This window comes from Meriones unguiculatus, chromosome 4, assembly GCF_030254825.1.
Source record: "Meriones unguiculatus strain TT.TT164.6M chromosome 4, Bangor_MerUng_6.1, whole genome shotgun sequence".
Lineage (NCBI taxonomy): Eukaryota > Metazoa > Chordata > Mammalia > Rodentia > Muridae > Meriones > Meriones unguiculatus.
The window spans coordinates 61,333,880-61,354,503 of NC_083352.1; the positions used below are offsets into that span (position 1 = coordinate 61,333,880).

Here is a 20,624-nt window from a genome sequence, read left to right on the forward strand (position 1 = left end):
ACTTGAACTAAGGACAAGGGAGGCTTAGAAAGGGGCTCTCAACTTACCATGTGAAAACCAAAGAGCTGGAGCACCCTCACTGCAGGACCAGAGGCCGTAGGCTCAGGATATCTGCAGCAGATTCCAGCTCTTTGAAGCATTCCTCTCAAAAGTACCTTCAATCTGGAAGGTTCGAGCCACGGGCAGTTTTCTCCTGGAAAGGGGATATAGCTGAAAGATACAAATGAGACAGATAGTTGGGGAAAAATAATATTCAGAGGGATGGTGACTAGTCCATTCAGAAAAAAACCCAACAAATTTCAAACTCCTTCACCAAAGTGTTCAAAGAAAGGCTCAAACTCTGCCCATTTATGGTGGGCTTCCCCCATGCCTGCCCTCTCCAGACATCCTGCTTCGTGTCAAAATAAAAAATTAAAAACAGATCCAGCTTCCAAAACAGCCCCCATGAGATGCTGACCTTCAGATCTTTTTTTTTTTTTTTTCTGTCACAAAGCTTCCCCACTCTGCCTTTCTGCGAGTCTCTGAGGCAAATGCTAGATTCTGACTCACCAGAGCAATCTCTGATGGAACAGCTTTTGCTTGCTCTCATGAGTGCTTTCTCGGCGTGTTTTATCTCTGTTTTTGAAGCATCACAGAGTCTGGTTAACTATATTGGAAGAAGGCTGAGGGCAGGGGTGGTGGAAGAGTCTGGGAACCAGAATGGGGACTGTTGTGCAATGGGACTATTAAGCTGAGAAGTTCAGATACAGGTACATAGCCCACAGTGACTCAGCACAGGGACAGTGATCCCTGGATAAAAGCGAAGGAAGCAAGCAACATGCAGTGTGACCATGGTGTTGAGTGTGGAAAGCAGGAGAGCATGTGTGCCACCTGTTTGTTCTTGCCTGCTTACCCTTGCCTCCCTCTGGTGGCTCCACTCGGCTGCTGCAGGGAGAGTAGCGCTGGTGGTGACCATGAGAAGCTGGTGGCTTCTCATTTTGGCAGTAGCAGGCCTGGAGACCTACCCAAGCAGGGCTTGAGGCGGACCTGCAGAAACCCGAGTACAGGGGCATACGATAGGGACATGGCAGACCGCCGCGGTCCGTGCGTCTGCTGAAGGGCTAGTCCCTGTGCCTGTGGTGCAGCTGCTTCATCTCACTGGTCCTTCCTCCCACAAACCTGAGGGTAGCCTGCGGGCCTGGTATGCCGGCCGGTGGAAGAGCTGCTGTCCTAGTTGGAGATGTCATCCTGCTGGGACCATGGCCTGTGGTGTAGCAGGCAGCATCAAAGTCTGGAGCTCTGCAGGGAGATGTGCATCCTGAGGGAAGAAGAGCCTATCCTAGCCTATCACTGCTGGTAATGATATTGCTGTGGGTAAATATATTTACTATTGACTTATCATTTAGTTAAGCAGCAGTTATTCCTAAACCAGCTGTATACCCAAATCACCACACAGAGCCTAGGATTTATTTAATTAACCTAGAAGCACAGTGCGGAGCAATAGTTCCTCCATCCTAAACCTCCAAACCTGCATAGTTTCATACCACTCAGATTCACCCATTATACTTGCTTTTAGTGATAACTTAGGTCCTTTCATTTCTCCACGTGGTTCCAAGACCTCTCCTCCAGATTCTTCTCCTCCTCTCTCCTCCTGCTTCCTTCCTCCCCCTTCCACTCCAAACAAGGATGGTCCACCCTCTCCTCTCCATTGCTCAACATTGTGGCTGGTTGTTTTAATTGACAATTTAGAGGACAAATGGTGGCATGTTTACACAAACTTGACACAGGTGATACTTAGAATAAGCATCACAATGCAATGTCTGGATTGAAACCAGAGAGTGGGGGAGAGAAATCAGCATTTGAATGAACAAGGGTAAGGTGTATACATTCCAAAAGAACATTATACCAACATGATATAGAGAGATCCATTGGGCTAGCTTGCTGTCCATAGAGAAACTGATGGTCCTTGGGCACCATCTGCAAAGAGTACCCTCCCCTGACAGCGGTGATGTCAGTATCCTGCCATCTGGGTACCAGAGGGAGGAAAGCTCTGGGAGGTTCTGGTGACTTCCTTCCAGCTTTAGCACAGCTTCGTTATGTTTTTGCCTGTTCCTGGAACAGAGAGCTACGAGAGTTGAAAGAAAACAGATTTTCAGAGGAAGAACAGGGACACAGGAGCCCAGGAGGAGTGTGCATAATGCCAAAAGCTGACAGTTCACACAGCCTCAACACCGGAGAGTTGGTTCCACAAGACAACTTGCTGTTATCTTGTCATTTGGCAAGTGCAGTTGGCTTGTGGCTTTTCTCACTTGGTGTCCTTAGTGACAAACTCTGTAATAGAGATTTCAGGGAGCAGGACTGTAAAGGAGCCTCAGATCACACCATACTTTGACAGGACATGCTTAGTCTTTCACTACTGGACTCACAGTCTTGGAGTCACTGTGCCAGAAAGCCTTGGGCTTGCAGTTCCCCTTCCTCTGCTGATTCTGTAAGGAAAGTGCTGGTAAGTGTGACATTTAGAAGCTTGTGAGGCTTTTGCTTGGAAAAAACAAGAACGTTGGCTATTCCAGTATTAGAGGCTTGTACTGATAAGCTGTCACGGAACCATTCCTAGATGTGAGTCTGTTCCCAACTCATTTTGGAATAACTTCCTGATAGGTAGTTTTGTCCACCATTCTTATGATTCTACCATAAGATCCACCACAGCAGACTGACAATAAGACATAACTTACCTGCTCTACTTAGTGCCATTAGCACGACAAAGCTGAACAGAAAGCATCTTTTGCAGAATTATTTAGCTCAGACCCACCAGTAGGCATGCCTTTGGGAGAACTGTCTTGATTATTATTGATGCAGAGGAACCAACACATCACGGGCAACGCCACACCTAGGCGGGTGCTCCTCAGCTGTGTAAGAGCACTGGCTAATCATAAGCCTGAGAGTAAGCTGGAGAGCAAGCCAGCAAACATCGTTCAGCCATGGTACCTGCCTCCAGGTTCCTACCTTGAGTTAGAGCCCTGACTTCCCTCAGGGAAGTACACTGAAAGATTGTACACTGAAAGTGTAAGGAAAATAAACCCTCTCTTCCCCAAGTTGCTTTTGGTATAGCGTTTTACCACAGCAATAGAAGAAATCTAAAACAGTACTTCAGTGGAATTTCTTCTCCCATTAAAAATACATCAGTGAGGGCTGCAGAGATGGGTCAGCAGTTGTACTTGCTTGCTCTTGTAGAGAACCTAGCTTTGGTTCCTGGCACCCAGATGGTAGCCCACTGCCTGTAATTTCAGTTTCAGGGGCTCTGACACCCTTGTCTCCTCAGTCACTGCATGTGAGTCGTACTTATGCAGATAAGCAGGCATACACATATACGTATACATATAAGAAACACATTTTTGTCCGGGCATAGTGCTTTATATTTATAATTCTAGCAATTTGGAGGCAGAGACAGGAGGATTACTATAACATGACGCCCGATCTATATAGCAAGATCCAGGGCAGACAGAGCTAAATAGACTATGCATATATATAGTTATATATACCAGACCCTATCTGGACAATGAAGAGAGCGCTATTGAAGAAACTGGCTTTCAGATCACTGACAATCCCATATTAGAAACTTGGTAATTCTACAACAAAACATTCTCTCACAAGCAGCTTAAACTGATGCAGATTGATTTTCTCATCATTCTAGAGCCAAGAGACCAAGATGAATGAATCAGCAGGCATGGTGACTTTGAAGGCTCTAGGTAGTAAACTTTTCTGGCTTCTTGTGAGTCTCCTGGCTTCTGGCATGGCATGCCTGGGCATTCCTCATCGTGCAGTTTCCTCATTCCATTCTCTTCCCTTCCTCTGTGTGCTTGTTCAAAGTTGCCTCTGTTTTAAAGGACACTAGTTCCTTGGATAAAGACTGATTTAGTAAAACCTCATTTTAATGATATCCATAAAGATCTTGTTCCCAAATGAGGTGATACTCAGATATTGTAGAAGTTAGAACTTAAGTTAGGACTGTTTTTGAAACATAATTCAGTAAGGTACCAAGTAGAATTTGCAAATGTTGGATTCAGTGTGTCAAGTTGATAAAAAAACTACCCAGCACACAGATATTACTCTAAACACTGAAATATTTCCGGATGTTCAAATCCAAAACCTAAATAAAAACAACAAAAAAAAATCTTCATTTTACCTTTTTTTCAGTTTTGGATTTTGTTCTTACAATTAATATATCATTTGAATTATCGTTATGTCTATCTCTAAGGGGTGTTCTATACATAGGAGGAAGGTAGGCAGAGTTTCATTTTATACTGAAAGGTACTGTAATAAATTATAACTAAATTATGGACAAGAGAAACCTTCTAACAATAGCATTCCCTTTAGTATTTCTTAAGTAGAAATCTACAAATAAGATTATTACTTTAATGTTACTATATTAATTCATGCTATTAATAAGCTAATTATCTGTATCATACAAACCAAGGATGTTCTAAAAGCCAAGTGCCTCTCTTTGAAGCCGCACCAATTCATTCTTATACCCTGTATCGAAATAATGCATGCTATTATAAAAATGCAGGCACAAAGAGTTTGTGCTAAAAATATGGCTCGATCTTATAGCCTTTGAATCAGTTTATTCTATAAGTAAAGTTACTTTTTATGGTTCTTAAAAGGAAGCGAGGGAAAGTTCACTGCCACCAGCATATTCTCTATTTGACATCTGGCTCATGTTTTAGCCTCAGCTTGGTCTTGCCCAGTTTATCAGAAGAAAGGTAAATCATGGGTTTGAAAGAATGGCTAGGAAAATAGAAGGTAAAAACGGGCTATTGTCTTGTGTGGTGAATTTAATTATTGAAATGAGTTCCACGTTTTACTCCCAGAACCTTTGCCTGAGCTGATCTTAAAATTAGGTTTCAAACTTAATCCTCATTCATCACCAAGTCTTTCACACTTTTCACTTACATATCTAATACTGAGAAACAGTGGAATCTCATTCATTAATTTTTGTGTGCTTTGTTTTTTGGAAACAGGGTACTGTGTAGTTCATGCTGGCCTCAAACACACTATGTGGCATGGCTGAGGTTGGCCTTGAATTCCTGATTCTCCTGCCTCCACATATCTCCAAAGTACTGGGATTGCCAACATGCGCCACTATTTTGAGCTCTGTCTCTTCACTTGGTTGTTCTGCATGTCATGTTTGTAGTGACATCAAAATGTAGAACAGGCAGTATGTATACAGGGAGCCAAAGACTTGGGCTCAGTAGGACATTTTTTCTCTTCATGTTTATAATTATTCCAATTAATTATGCATTTGCTGAAACATCAGTTTAGACAGCACTGCACTGGGTATCTTGGAGTGTTAGTCTTATTTATTCTTGAGACGGTTTTTGAAAAGAAAACTTACAAAGCAAAAATGTGCTTACAGCCAGACCCCAGCACTCAGGGAGGCCGAGTGAGGCAGATCGCTGCAAATTCGAGGCTAGCCCCATCTACAAAGTGTGTACAAAACAGCCAAGACTACACAGAGAAACCCTGTCTCAAAAAAAAAAAAAAAAAAAAAAACCAGAGAGAGTGAGAAAGAGAGTAAGCGGGGAGAGGAGGAACGGAGAGAGAACTTAGTATACATGTAGAAAATGTTATTTTCCACATCGTGGTTGATGTCATAGGAGTCAGAGAACCCGGTAAGAGTCCATCTGGACCACAAGAAAAATAGTTCTGTATTTCCTTTTTAATTTTCTTATAATTTTTATGTTTTATGTTAATCACAGGTTATTTACTTTGTATCCCAGCCGTAGCCCCCTCCTTCATTCCCTCCCAATCTCATCCTCCCTCCCTCATCTCCTCCCTGCCCCTTTCCAAGTTCATTGATAGGGGAGGTCTCCTCCCCTTCCATCTGACCCTAGCTTATCAGGTATCTTCAGGACTGGCTGCAATGTCCTCCTCTGTGGCTTAGCAGGGCTGTTCCTCCCTCAGGGAGAGGTGTATTTCCTTTTAAATTTGTTTTATTTTACAATTACAGCTAAACTCAGAATTTTATTAACAGATATCTAAAAAGGAGAGACTGCTTTCTCATTGTAATAGTTATGCCTTGTATTTACAGCACAGTAATGGCAAAAAACAATGACAAACAAACAAACATCTGCAATGGTGATTAAAGGAGCCAGAGAGAGGTCAAGGACACCACAAGAAAACCTACAGAATCAGCTAACCTGGGCTCATAGGAGTGCACAGAGACTGAACCACCAACCGAAGAGCATGATGGGATGGACCTAGACCCCCTACACATATGAAACAGATGTTGGTTCTCATGTGAGTTGCCTAACAGCAGGAGCAGGGCTGTCCAGTCTCTGATTCCACTGCCTGCTTTTGGATCCCTTTCCCCTAAATGGGCTGTCTTGTCTAGCCTCAAGAGGAGATGTTCCTAGTTCTACCTCAACTTGATATGCCGAGGCAGACTGATATTCATGGGAGGCCTCCCCTTCTCTGAGGGGAATGGGAGGGGGAACTGGAGGAGAGGGGAGAGGAAAGGACCTGGAGGAAAGGAAGGACGTAAAGCTGCAATTGGATATAAAGTAAATAAATTAAATTAATGAAATTTTAAAAAGAAAGAAGAAACTTTAGCCCATGCTGAAGGAAGCTCAGTTCACATCCCTGTGACAGCAAACCCACAATCACAAAGAGTAAGGGTCTGTCGTCTTCTCCCCTAACACCCAGGACTTCCTTTCTCCTTCAGGATCTGCAAGATGACACTATAAATCTGACTTATTCCCTTGATGTCAAGCTATCTTGACAATTTCATTCACCAGACCTTTGTACAGGGTCTGCCTGTCTCTCTTTATCATGACTCAGGCCTGCCATTCTTCTGGGAAAGTCCCACTTGGTATCTTTGCCCCCATCTTGATTGTCACTTCAGCTACACTGTAGCTGAACTTTTGCCAATAAGCTTTGAGCAATAGAAAAGTGACCCCAAAAACAGAAGGATGGTACTCATGAGGTCCTTGCCAATTACACTATCACTAGCTTAGTGACCCACCCCCTCATTATAATCAAACAGGCATTCCGTTAGTGAGCTAAACTTAAAAAGTTGCCTTTGCAACCTGTCTGCCAAAGGTATTGTTTGCTAACACAATCAGTATAAATGTGCTTTGGCTTTTGAAGCCTTTCAAAATCCAGTCCCCACCTGTTTCTGAATTCTCTCCCTACAAGCACATGAAGATTTTCATTTTCTTCCAAGCCATTTCCCTACATATTTATCAAATATTTTCATCTCAGACACCAAAGGATGTTTTAGAAATAATGACCCTGCCATAAAGACTTCAGAATGCATCAGAAAAGTCAAAGACAGAAAAAAAGCTAATAAAACAATAACAACTGCTACATTTACTGAGCACTTAATGTAGCCTAGACACATTCTAAGTATTCATATTCTCTCTACCAACTAATGGAGCAGCACACTGTCCTTGCTTCAGAGATGAGGACAGAACAGAAGTGGAATCAGAGAAGAGTTTTAGTTTGGTTTTGCTTTTGTCTGGAATCGTAGTTTATAGATCTGCAGTTGAGTCTAGAAGGCCAAGGCATAGGGCCTGCTTTCTTAATGGTCACATTAGATAAATAACAAAAGGAGAGCTGTAAGAGTAATTGAGCAGAGGTCTGGTTCTTGGGAACCAGATGGGGTGGCAGCTTCTACAGGAGAGGTTGGCCTTGGGGAGAAGGAACCTGGAAGGGAAGGAAGATAACCTTCAAGTAGGTTATTGGCTTTGGTGATAAGAAAGCAGATTCTTTGTTCTTATTTTCAATTTAATACACGAAGAAAGGTCACAACCTAAGATTGCTAAATAGAGAAAGTGAAAGAGATTTAGGGAGGAAAGGTGTCAAATTAGCATCTTAAGGAGTATAAAAATAAATTTACTATGGCAAAGGAAGAGAAATTTCTAGGAATGCTTGGTACGCTTAAATTGTATTTACTTCTTTATCTATATGTGCATGTACACGATGTGTATGTGTGTCTACACGAGGGTCTGCTACACGTATGCAGATGCTCATAGAAGCCACATGAGGGTGTGAGATGCCCTGGAGTTGGAATGGTGGTCGTCACCGCAACATACTTTCATAGAGAAAGATCTGTTCATGAAAACGAGCACATGAAAAAAGTAGCCATTAGCCCTGACACAAATGAAAAGTGACACCACTTTGTATCCTCTGTCTTGGCTTAAAGCTAAAACTGACAGCACAAAATGTTGGTGGGACTGTGAAGCACGACTCTCTTCTCCTTTACCACTACAGAGAAATGGCTTAACAATATTTTACAACTGAGTTTTGACAGTGTCTTAAAAAGTTCAACAGAGATTACTTTATAACCTAGAAATTCACTCTCAGAAATTTGGAAGGAGAGCTATACCAGAGATTGGGCAGAGACTGGTCTTGGGAAGGGAGAGGAGATGGAGAGGTTGACCTTGGGGAGAAGGAAGGACATTTATTTTCCTGGAAGGGAAGGAAGATAACTTTCAAGTAGGTTATCGGCTTTGATGATAAGAAACTAGATCTTTTGCATCTATTTTGAATTTAATATATGAAGAAAGGACAAAGCACAGAAAGTTATACAAGATTCTCTGTGACATATCTGTGTTCATGACTGACCAAACAGATGAACAATGCAGATGACCATTCAGAAATAAATTGCACCAATGAATGATTGAAAGTGTAGTGACAACTCAATAAACTTCTTATCCATGCAGTAACATGGATTAAACATTAATATGAAGAAGAATAAGCCAGACAAGAAAGAATACTTGCTTATGTATTTCAAGAACAGATTTTCAAATATCATGCACTAAGAAAAAGCAGAACAGTAACCACCTGTCAGAAAGAAGATCAATTGGAAAGAGAAACAAGAGAAAGTTCTTTCGTGATTGAAAGCTGTTTGACGTAGATTTTGTGTGAGTGCACTTGTCAATACTCATCTAACTGAACACTTCACTCTAGATTTTAGAATTACTTTTAGAAGATAATGTGGTGGTTTGAACCACAATGGCATCCAGGGGTTCATATGTTTGAATGATTGGTCCCCAGTTGGTGGAACTATTTAGGAAGCATGAGGAGGTGTGGCCTCATTGAATGAGCTGTGTTACTGGGAGAGGGTGTTGAGGTTTCAAAAGCGCATACCATTCCCTGTTCTTTCTCTCTCTGCCTTGTGTTGAGGATCAGAGCTCAACTATTGCTCAAGTGCTATGCCTGCCTGCCTGTTTCCATGTTATCTTCCATGAGGATCATAGACTCTAACCTTCTGGACCTATGAGCTCCTAACATAAACACTTTCTTTTATAAGTTGACTTGGTCATAGTATTTTGTCAGAGCAATAGATGATAAGAAACTAGATCTTTTGTACCTATTTTGAATTTAATATAGGAAGAATGGACAAAAAAAAAAAAAAACAGAAAGTTGTACAAGATTCTCTGTAACATGTCTGTATTCATGACTGACCAAATAGATGAACAATGTAACTGGCATAGTAACTAAGACAGAGAGGAAATATTTGTCAGTTGAAGCCAGAGATAAAACTAGCTGGGCATTATGTGTATATTGCCATGTAACAAATGACTACAGAACTGAATGGCCTAAAAACAACACATATTTATAATGGTATCACAGTTCAAGTTTCTCAAACTTCAGGTCTCTTACAAGATGTTATCAAAGTATTAGATGGGGCTTTTTTGAAAGATTTCTGTGGTCAGGCTCTCTTGGCTTTTCGAAGGACTCAGAAATCCTCTTCCATTCTCAATTGCAAGTCTTGGATTCTTAGTGTCTGTTGTCCAGAGATACCTGTTCCTTGCTTCTGGTTCTCTTCCATGGAAGTATAATGCTTCTGCCAAAAACTGGGCTGTGAAGGCAAGAAGGAATGAAAGAATGACACAAAGATGGAAGTTTTGGTCTTCTTCTGGTCTAATCTCAGAAATGACATCAAATCACTTGACTGTGCTTTATTTGAAAGAATTGAGTTAATAGCTGAGTAGTAATCCATTGAGTAAATAAACCACATTTTCTTTATCCATTCTTCAGTTGAGGAACATCTGGGTTGTTTTCAGTTTCTGGTTATTACAAATAAAGTTGCTATAAAGTTGGGCAAATGTCCTTGTAGTATGGTAGGGTATCTTTTGGTATATGCCCAGGGGTGGTATTGCTGGTCAGGCAAATGGATGGAACTAGAAAAGATCATCCTGAGTGAGGTTGACCCAGAAAGACACATATGGAATGCCCTCACTTATAAGAAGACATTAGCCATATAGTACAGGATATACTACAATTTACAGGCCAAAATAAGCTAAGTAACAAGAAGAGCCCAAGGGAGGATGCTTGAATCTCACTCAGTAGTGGAAATAGAATAGACAGTCAAACTGGTAGAAAAAAAGGGCCAGGATAGGGGAAGGAGTGTGGAGGAAAATGAGTATGGGGATCAGATGGGGGGTGGGGCACAGAGAGGGCTTGCAGAAAGAGGAGAAACCATGGGCCAGAGCATCTCTGAGACAAGCTGGAGACCTACAACAGGATAGGCTTCCAGCAGGATATAGGGTGACTGTAGCTAAGACCCCTAGAAGCAGGGGTCATGGAAACTCAAGAGGCCAGCTTCTAACTGGACAGGACTCCTTGTGGAGGATGGGAACATCACACCACCCACAAAATCTCCAACACAAAATTTTCCCTGCCTACAAGAGGTATAGGGATAATGATAGAGCAGAGATGGAGGGAATGCCCAATGACTGGCCCAACTTGAGACCCACCCCACGGGAGAGAGCCAGCCCCTGGCACTATTAATGACACTGCTATGCTTGCAGACAGGAGCCTACCATAGCTGCCCTCTGAGAAGCTCCACCCAACGACAGATAGAAAGAGATGCTGAGACTCACAGCCAAACATTGGTCAGACCATAGAGAGCCTTGCTGAAGAGTCAGGTGAGGATAGAAGGACCCAGAGAGGACAGGAGATCAACAGGAAGACCAGCTAACCAGGACCGGGGGGGGGAGCTTGTGGAGACTGAAGCAACCAAAGACCATGCATGGACTGGACCTAGGCTCCCTACACATATGTACCTAATGGGCAGCTTGGTCTTCATAGGGGTTCCCTAGTTAGAGGAGCAGAGGATGTATATCATTTGGGAGGAACAATGTATTAATTCTATTATACTTAGTGATCTCTTTAATTTAAAAAGTCTGTGCTTTTTTTATAGACATTTTTACATTTCTTGGAAATGTGATTCATGTAGGTTTTCAAGTTCATTAAAATAGAATTATTCAGAACCTTAAAATTTATAATGTCACATAGGTAGCTATTTTTCCTTTTCGTTATACGTTTGTATATTCACACCATTTTTCTATTCTGGCTGTCTCCTCACCCTAACATTTACCTGAACTGGCTGGTGACTCTGTTAATCTCCCATGGCAGTTTCCTCTCTTCTATCTCATGATTTCTGTTTTGTCTTCTCTCATGAGTTTTCTTTATGTTTCTTCAGTTGCTATTTTTTTTTCCGAAAGACTTGAGTTGAAAGATAAAATCACATGTAAACACACACAGTTTTGTGTTCTTTTTTTTTTATTAATTACACTTTATTCATTTTGTATCCCCCCATAAGCCCCACCCTTCCTCCCCTTTCTGCATGCATGCTCCTCCCCAAGTCCACTGATAGGGGAGGCCTTCCTCTCCTTCCTTCTGATCTTAGTCTATCAGATCACATCAGGAATGGCTGAATTGTCTTCTTCTGTGGCCTGGTAAGGCTGCTCCCCCGTCAGGGGGAGGTGATCAAAGACCAGGCCAATCAGTTTATGTCAGAGGCAGTCCCTCTTCCCATCACTATGTAACCCACTTGGACACTAAACTGCCATGGGCTACATCTGTGCAGGGGTTCTAGGTTATCTCCATGAATAGTCAGTCCTTGGTTGGAGTATGAGTCTCTGGGAAGTTCCCTGTATTCAAATTTTCTTGTTCTGTTGCTCTCCTTGTGGAGTTCCTGTCCTCTCCAGCTCTTGCTATTTCCCACTTCTTACATAAAATTCCATTCACTCTGCCCGTCAGTTGGCCGTCAGGTTCAGCATCTGCTTTGATAGTCTGCAGGGCAGAGGGTTTCAGAGGCCCTCTGTGGCAGGCTCCTAGGTTGTTTCCTGTTTTCTTCTTCTGGCTTATTTGGCTTTATTCCTCCAAAATTGGGTGGCAGTTTAGCCTAAAAAGAGACACTTTGAGAATGTCCTCCCTTTACCCCACCTCAAGCCTGTATATGCAGGTCACATATATGTGGAGAAAAGGAAGTGATGCGCAGAAAAGATAGCAAGGCACACAGAAGCTGCGTGGAGAGACCACACATCTCTCCTGAATGTGGTTAATTGCTGAGACTCAACCTCTCATTATGTGTGTTGGCTACCGTTTGTCCCCACTAGCAGTTAGCCATGTATTGTTCCCCACAGACAAATCTTTAGACAAAAACAAACAGCTTGTAGTTTATAATATTTAAAATTGTTCTGGTAGAGACATTTAAGGCTTTTGTATCTCCTGCCGTTTCTTCTTTAGCTGTTCCACACGGTTTGACAGGTAGTGTTTTCATTATTCCTTAACTATAAGAACTGATTGATGTACTGCTGTTCCTCTTAAAAACCAAGGCTCATTTAGAAAGGTTAAAATTGCCAAACAAAGAAAACATTCAAGACTTGCTACTTTTGCAGCTCATTTCTAGTCACTGCATCCTGCCAAATGTCTGGTTTTCAGCTCACCTTTTGTGATTGCAGCTGAAAGACCCCCTGCTATTCTTCAAGCTAAGTTCTTCATAGGAAGGGATATTTGTGAATAACAAGTTATACCACTTGGGGTGATTATGCACCCCCAAGACCCATAGCCTAACAAAAGACCCAGTAGCAGGCATGAGAAATCTTTCAAGTTGTTGATCAGAGGATCCTAAGAGACTTCTGAAGTGGAAATTTCTGGCTTCCTTGAAGACACAGTTTTTTCATGTGATGTTTTGCTGGAGGTTGGATTGTGAGAGCACACGTGATGTTTTTCTCTCTAATGCCAGGGGCGTGACTTTGGCCAGCTGAGCACATCTGTGGATGGAAGTTGAGGGGAGGAGACATATAGAGGCCTTCGCACAATGAGACAATGATTCTTCATTGACATCGCTGTGCTGATCTTCATGCTTTGCAGAGAGAAACATTCCAGAGAACTTCTCAGGGCAATCTTGCTGAGTCTTGCAGCTTTCGCTGACTTGTTCCAATCATCTAGATCCTGCTGCTGCTTAGTATTGGCCTTTGGACTGGACTGCTGGTATCCTGATGACTGAGTTTGGTAATCCCCTAAAGACCCGTTGACCCTAATCAGCAGGAAGTAGATAAAAGAGATATACAGCCCTTTTCCTTACTAATCTCCCACCTAAGGTCAGGGGGGTGGAAGGAAGGTAAAGCTGTTTAAGAACTGTAAATAAAGTAGGCTTGGTGAAAAATCTAAGCCTACAGACTTCCAAAGCAGTATTGGCTATTGCTGTCCCTTAGTTGTCTCCCAGAAATTGAAGGCAAGTCCCTATTGCTGAAGATACTATGCATATTTAACATAGAACTTTGAGGAACTGAGCTGGGTAAGACCCAAAACCTCTCTCCCTGATGATTAGCTTTTATAATAATAGAAAGTTCTTTCAAACTGCCAAGGGAGGAAAGCATCTGTGGTGCCTATGAACCACAAAAATGACCACTACCCAGCAAGATACCCCTAAAGGTGCAATTGTGATACATATATCTTGACAGTAAACAACAGCTGTCTACGAGCCCAGGATGTTGAGGGTTGCCATAGCAGAGCTCCCAGCTTTATCACACGCTGCCTGCCAACTCTGACAAGGATGAATGTTCCTGCAAGTTTTGTTTCTTCAACAAGAAATGAAGAGACCCAGGCAATGCTAAGATGTAGTATTAGTATACTTAAAAAAATAGTTTATCTATGTGTTTGAGACAGTAGACACTTGTTACGTATGTATAACTTATGTGTAATTAAAAAGGGGAGAAATAAGACTCATGTGTCTGCTGTCCTTTCATGTTCATCTGTATGAACAGTTCTAATAACTCAGATAGGTAACCTAAGCCCATCTGAACACTAAAATCACCTGCAAGCACTTATTCAGTATGTATATCTGGGGACTAGGGTAAAATGCCTTAAAAGAAGAGGGCTTGTCTGGTAAAATGGCTCATGTACAAGCACAAGGACATGAGCGTATATCCTCACATAAAAAGTGGGACATAGGGCAGGCACTTGGGGGAGAAACAGGAGAGTCCATAGAGCTTGCTGGCCAGCTGATCTAGCCAATCAGTGAGCTGCAGTTTCGGGGAGAGACTGCCCAAAAATTGAGGTGGAGGACTGAAAACAATAACCAAACCGGGAGCAATGATGTGTGTCTGTAATTCCAGCACATGGGGAGGCAGAGGCAGGTAGATCTCTGTGAGTTTGAGGCTAGCCTGGTCTACAAAGTGAGTCCAGAACAGCCAAGGCTACCCTGTCTTGAACCACCACTATGCTCCCCAAAAGGAAAAGAGCAACCAATATCAACATCTGGCCTCCACATGCATGTGTACCTAAGTGTCTATACATGTATACACACACACACACACACACTCTGCTGGTTCATATGAAAACCACAGTCCACTGGTTTTATGGAAATAGTCATTGAGAATTCAGATGGTAGCCAGCTGGGCACTAGGTTAAGCTTTGATACCAGGAAACGTGGCCTTCTGGGATGCACAAGGGCATGCATTATGTTACCATAGACTATCCCAGGAACTAGTAGTTTTACACTGTTCACAGGACTACTGTGTTTTTTGTACACGTCAGCTTGCTGGTGCCTTGAGAATGCTTCTGTAGGCTTTTCAGAGTCTTTTCCTTTCCAGAAAGCTTTGATTCTGGTCTCTTCACTTAATATAAACTCAATCATTAATCTTCATATATTACTTTCCTTCCAAGGTGAACAGATTTAATTAATTATTCTTTTGGAGTGTCTCTGATAGACAAATCATTAGACAAGTAATGACTTCAGTGAATACTATCCTAAGACTCATTTGCTACTTCTTAAAATATGAAATGAAAGAGGGTCAGTTCCCTGACCCAGACCAGCCTTAGGGAGAGGGCTGAGTCTGTGATGTTGTAGGTATCACTATGTTATACCTGGCTAGTGAGGAAGGCAAGGGTCCCAGTGATGATAGTGTCCCTCCAACAACATACCCACACTTCTTTGGTGGGGAGAGAAGGTGTCGATGTAGGGGGCAGGGACATCTAATCAGAGCTGGAATGAGGATGCTTCAGTTGGACTCATGGTACCGATGAGCACCGTGCTCCCGGAACGTGCATCCTCATATTAATATAACATACTCCTTCCACCAAATCACACAAACTAGAAGACCAAGAGCAATCAGGAGAACCTGGTGGCTAAGTCTCTGATACTTGTAGCAGCTAATAGAAGCTAAGAAATTAAGAAGGCAATATACAGCAAGCCTCTAGCCAACATCAGAGTAAATGGAGAGAGACTTACATTAACCCCATTGAAAGCAGGACAAGGCAAGGCTGCCTACTCTTTGTATCTCCTCAACTTAGTACTTGAAGTCCTAGCTAGAGCAATAAGACAACTAATGGAGATCAAGGGGATACAAATTGGAAAGGAAGAAGAAGTCAATCATTATTTGCAGATGATATGGTAGTATACATGAGTGACCCCAAAAATTCAACCAGAGAACTCCTCCAGCTGATAAACACCTTCAGCAAAGTGACTGGATACAAAATTAACTAAAAAAAAAAAAAAAAAAAAAAACAGTAGCCCTCCTGTATATAAAAGACAAAAGGGCTGAGAAAGAAATTAGGGAAACAGTACCCTTCACATTAGCCACAATTAACATAAAGTACCTTGGTATAACCCTAACCAAGCAAGTGAAAGACTTGTATGAAAAGAAAAAAAAACCTTAAAATCTCTGAAGAAAAAAATTGAAGAAGATATCAGAAGATGGAAAGATCTCTTATGCTCATGGATTGGTAGGATTAACATAGTGAAAATGGTTATACTACCAAAACAATCTACAGATTCAATACAATTCAATACATCAAAATACCAATACAATTCTTTTCCGACCTTCAAAGAACAATTCTCAATTTCATATGGAAAAACAAAACAAAACAAAAAAACAACAACAACAACAATAAAAAAAACCAGAATAACTAAAACCATCCTGTACAATAAAAGAACTTCTAGAGGTGTCTTATCCCTGATCTTAAGCTGTACTATAGAGCAACAGTAACAAAAACAGCATGGTACTTGCATAGAAACAGAGTGAAGGATCAATGGAATCAAACAGAAGACTCAGAAATAAACCCACACACCTATGGACACCTGATTTTTGACAAAGAAGCCAAAACCATAAAATGGAAAAAAAGACAGCATCTTCAACAAATGGTGCTGGTCTAACATGCAGAAAAATGCAAATAGATCCATATTTATACCCTGTACAAAACTAAAGTCTAAGTGGATCAAAGACCTCAATATAAAACCAGACACATTAAATCTGTTAGAAGAAAAAGTGGGGAAGAACCTTGAATGCATTGGCACAGGAAACAACTTTCTGAACAGAACGTCAACAGCCCAGACTCTAAGATCAACAACTAATAAATGGGACCTCAGGAAACTGAAAAACTTTTGTAAAGCAAAGGATACTGTCAACAGAACAAAACGAAAACCTACAGATTAGGAAAGATCTTCACCTATATGTGACAGAGGACTAATATCCAGAATATATAAAGAACTCAAGAAATTAACCCCCCCAAAAAAAACCCCAAATAATCCAATTAAAAAATGTGGTACAGAGCTAAACAGAAAATTCTCAACAGAGAAATATTGAATGGCGGAGAAACACTTAAAGAAATTTTCAATGTCCATAGTTATTAAGGAAATGCAAATCAGAATGACTCTGAGATTCCATCTCACACCCATCAGAATGGCTAAGATCAAAAACTCAAGTGACAGCACATGCTGGAGAGGACGTGAAGGAAGGGGAACCCTCCTCCATTCCTGGTGGGAGTGTAAACTTGGACAACCACTTTGGAAATGATTTTGATGCTTTCTCATAAAACTCCTGGGCATATACCTGAAAGATGCTCGATGTACAGCAAGGACATTTGCTCAGCTATGTTCATAGCAGCTTTATTCTAATAGCCAGAACCTGGAAACAACCTAGATGTCCCTCAACCAAAGAATGGATACAGAAATTGTGGCACACTTACATAATGGAATACTACTCAGCCATTAAAAACAAGGAAATCATGAATTTTGCAGGCAATTGGTGGAAACTAGAAAAGATGACCCTGAGTGAGGTATCCCAGAAGCAGAAAGACACACATGATACATACTCACTTATAGGTTGACATTAGCCATACCATATAGGATAAACATACTAAGATTGACAGAACTGAAGAAGCTAAGCAGTAAGGAGGACCCTCAAAAAGATGCTTAATTCTCATTCAGAAGGGAAAACAGGGTAGACAATGGAAGTGGTAGAGGAGAACAGGATGTGAGCCCACGACATAGGGCCTCTGAAAGCCTCCATTTATCAGGGCATCGAAGCAGATGCACAGTCTCCCAGCCAAACTTTGGATAGAGCACAAAGAGTCTGATAGAAGAAGGGGGATATAAAAGGACAGAAGGATAGTAGCAAAATCAGAAAAAGCAGGGCCTTGGGATGGGGCGGGGGGGGCTGCAGAGACTGCTACATCAACCAAAGGCCATGGACACGGAGAACCTAGACCCCCTGCTCAGATGTAGCCCATAGACAGGCAGTCTCCTTGTGGGTTCCCTAGTAAGGGGAGCAGAGGCAGTCTCTGACATGAACTCGGCTGCCTGCTCCTTGATCACTTCTCCCTGGTGAGGCGCCCTAGCCAACACACAGAGGAAGAGGATCCAGGTAGTCCTGATGTGACCTGATACGCTAGGGTCAGACAGCAGCAAAGGAGGACTTCCCCTATCATTGGGCTAGGGAAGAGGGATAGGGGAGGAAGGAGGGAGGTTGGAGTGGGGGAAGATGAAGGAGGGGCTACAACTGGTATATAAAGTAAATAAATTGTAAATAATAATAATAATAATAATAATAATGAGTAAAAGGCGAAAATGTTAGAGGATTTTAAAAAAGCAGACTGTGAGATGCTGCTCAGATTCACCCAATGAGAATATTCCAGAATATTCTCCTAATACAAGCTCTCAGGTCGATTCTGAGCAATGCTTTGTACTACTATGAGACACTGTGTTATCCCGCATTCTATTCATATTTAAATTGTGTGATTTACTCCCCACTCTCAGCTTAGCCCCGTCTCTATTAACACAGCATATTTGAAGAAGACAGCAGGCTTCACCAACAATGTGATTCTTTCACCTACTTAGCTAACAAAATCGTTATTTCTCCAGGATGGCACTATTCAACGTCCTGATTAACAGTTGGTAATCTTGCCTATGGGAAGGTCCACAGGGCCACCGTTGGATTCTGGGATAAATTCTAGGTATCCAGGTCTGTCGTTGCAGGAACACAGCACAAAGTTCCTTTCTGATCCTCCAGAACAGCAAGAAGTGTTTGTACAACCAGCGTCTACAGAAGCCGACAGCGCCGCCTGCTGGAAGAACATTTTATTTCTTGCATTTGTTTTTTTTATTAGATATTTATTTTTTATATTAATTACAGTTGATTCACTTTGTATCCCAGCTGTAGGCCCCTCTCTCATGTTCTCCCAATCCCTCCCTCCTTCCATGCCCCTCTCCAAGTTCACTGAGAGGAGAGGTCCTCCTCCCCTTCCCTCTGACCTTAGCTTATCAGGTCTCATTAGGGCTGGCTGCATTGTCCTTCTCTGTGGCCTGGCAAGGCTGCTCCCCCCACCCTGGGGGAGGTGATCAAAGAGCCAGCCACTGAGCTCATGCCAGAGAGAGTCCCTGTTCCCTTTACTAGGGTACCCACTTGGATACTGAGCTGCCATGGGCTACATCTGAGCAGGGGTTCTAGGTTATCTCCATGGTTGGGGTATCAGTCTCAGAAAAGGCCCCTGGGCCCAGAGTTTTTGGTTCTGTTGCTCCCCTTGTGGAGCTCCTGTCCTCTCTAGGTCTCCCCCCTTTTCTCATAAGATTCCCTGCGCTCTGCCCAAAGTTTGATTATGAGCCTCAGCATCTGCTTTAAACTTGAGACAAGCTAGAAACCATACACAAAACGTAAATAGAGACCCTTAGTGCTTTAGCTGTCAAATTTCAGGTCAGACAAATGCTAGTCTGAGGGCTCAGGCACGACACTATCACCAACACTATCAACCAGCAATAAGTGAGGTATGGGAATGTGCATTTGAAATCACTGAACCATCTTTACAGTTCCTATCCCCTTTTGCTAGACTTTTAAAATCAAAATCCCAAAACAGCAACAAAAACAAAAACAAACAAATCCCCAAACAACAACAACAATAAAACCTCCAAAAAACAAACAAGAACCAGAAAAACTCAAACTGGTTACTCAGAGAATCGTGGCATTGAAGTATTCATTATCCTTTTATATTTATACTCTCTATGTTGTCTCTGTTTCAACTTATTTAATTTATAGACATTCTCTCTATATAGTCCATGCTGGACTAGAACTCACTATGCAACACGGACTGGAAAGACTCATTCCGTCCTCCTGTCTTGGCCTCCTTTTGCTAGGATAGCAGGGCTGTGCCATCATGCCCAGTTCAAAGCCATTGCTTAAGTCCAGCTACAAATGTGTATTACTACCAATGGCGGGAACAGTAAAAACCTTAGGGTCTAGTGTGTGTGTGTGTGTGTGTGTGTGTGTGTGTGTGTGTGTGTGTGTATTAACATATTAACACTAAACTATCACTACACACTATTCTCTGAGCAAGGGCAAAGAGCTATGGCAGAGATACCAGTTGAAACCCATATACTAGATAACTTTGAATTTCAGGTTAATAATACCTTGTTTAAATATGTTTCAAATAAGGGTAAAACACATTTATTCTGAAAAGAATTTACTGTCTGCATGACATTTGTATTTAACTGGGCATCCTATATTCTTTTCCCTCTCTGCCTCTCCTCCCTTTCCCCCCCTCTTTCTTCCTTTGTGAAACACATTTCTCTGTGTAGTCCTGGCTGTCCTGGAACTTGCTCTACAGACCAGGCTGACTTCAAACCCAGAGATGTAGCTGCCTCTGCCTCTCAAGTGCTGAGCGTCAAGGTATGTGCCGCCACCACCACCCAGCTCTCCCCGACCCCATAGTTTTACTTGGTAAACTTGGCAATGGTAATTGGGAGGTATCTGAATTAACTTTCATTCAGAATTCAAGATTTATCAAAGAAACCTTTTGATACTTAAGTTATATATAGCTATATAAAATATATAAATAAATATAAGCAAATAAATAAGATAAAATATAAAGTTGTATGTAACTAAATATTTAATATTGAATAAAATTAAATAAAAATATTTAAGGAAATGTTGCCAAATTGAAGCATTCATGTGTATTTTAAAGATTTGGCAGTTACTATAGTATTTATTTGAATTCAGAGATGAAAAAAGAACTTTTGGGGAAAGAGCATTTTGTTATTTACATTATCTAAGACCCACTAAACACCATGATAACCA

General features: G+C 41.8%; 1 long non-coding RNA gene across 1 annotated transcript in view; it reads left to right on the forward strand.

Annotated features, from left to right (window-relative positions):
• LOC132653641 (uncharacterized) overlaps window positions 1-6,289 on the forward strand; it is a 47,004-nt gene extending 40,715 nt beyond the window's left edge. Inside the window, exon 7 of the long non-coding RNA XR_009591404.1 lies at window positions 6,068-6,289. This is a non-coding gene — a long non-coding RNA (uncharacterized LOC132653641). The remainder of the gene's footprint in view (window positions 1-6,067) is intronic.
• The last annotated feature ends 14,335 nt before the right edge of the window (window positions 6,290-20,624 follow it).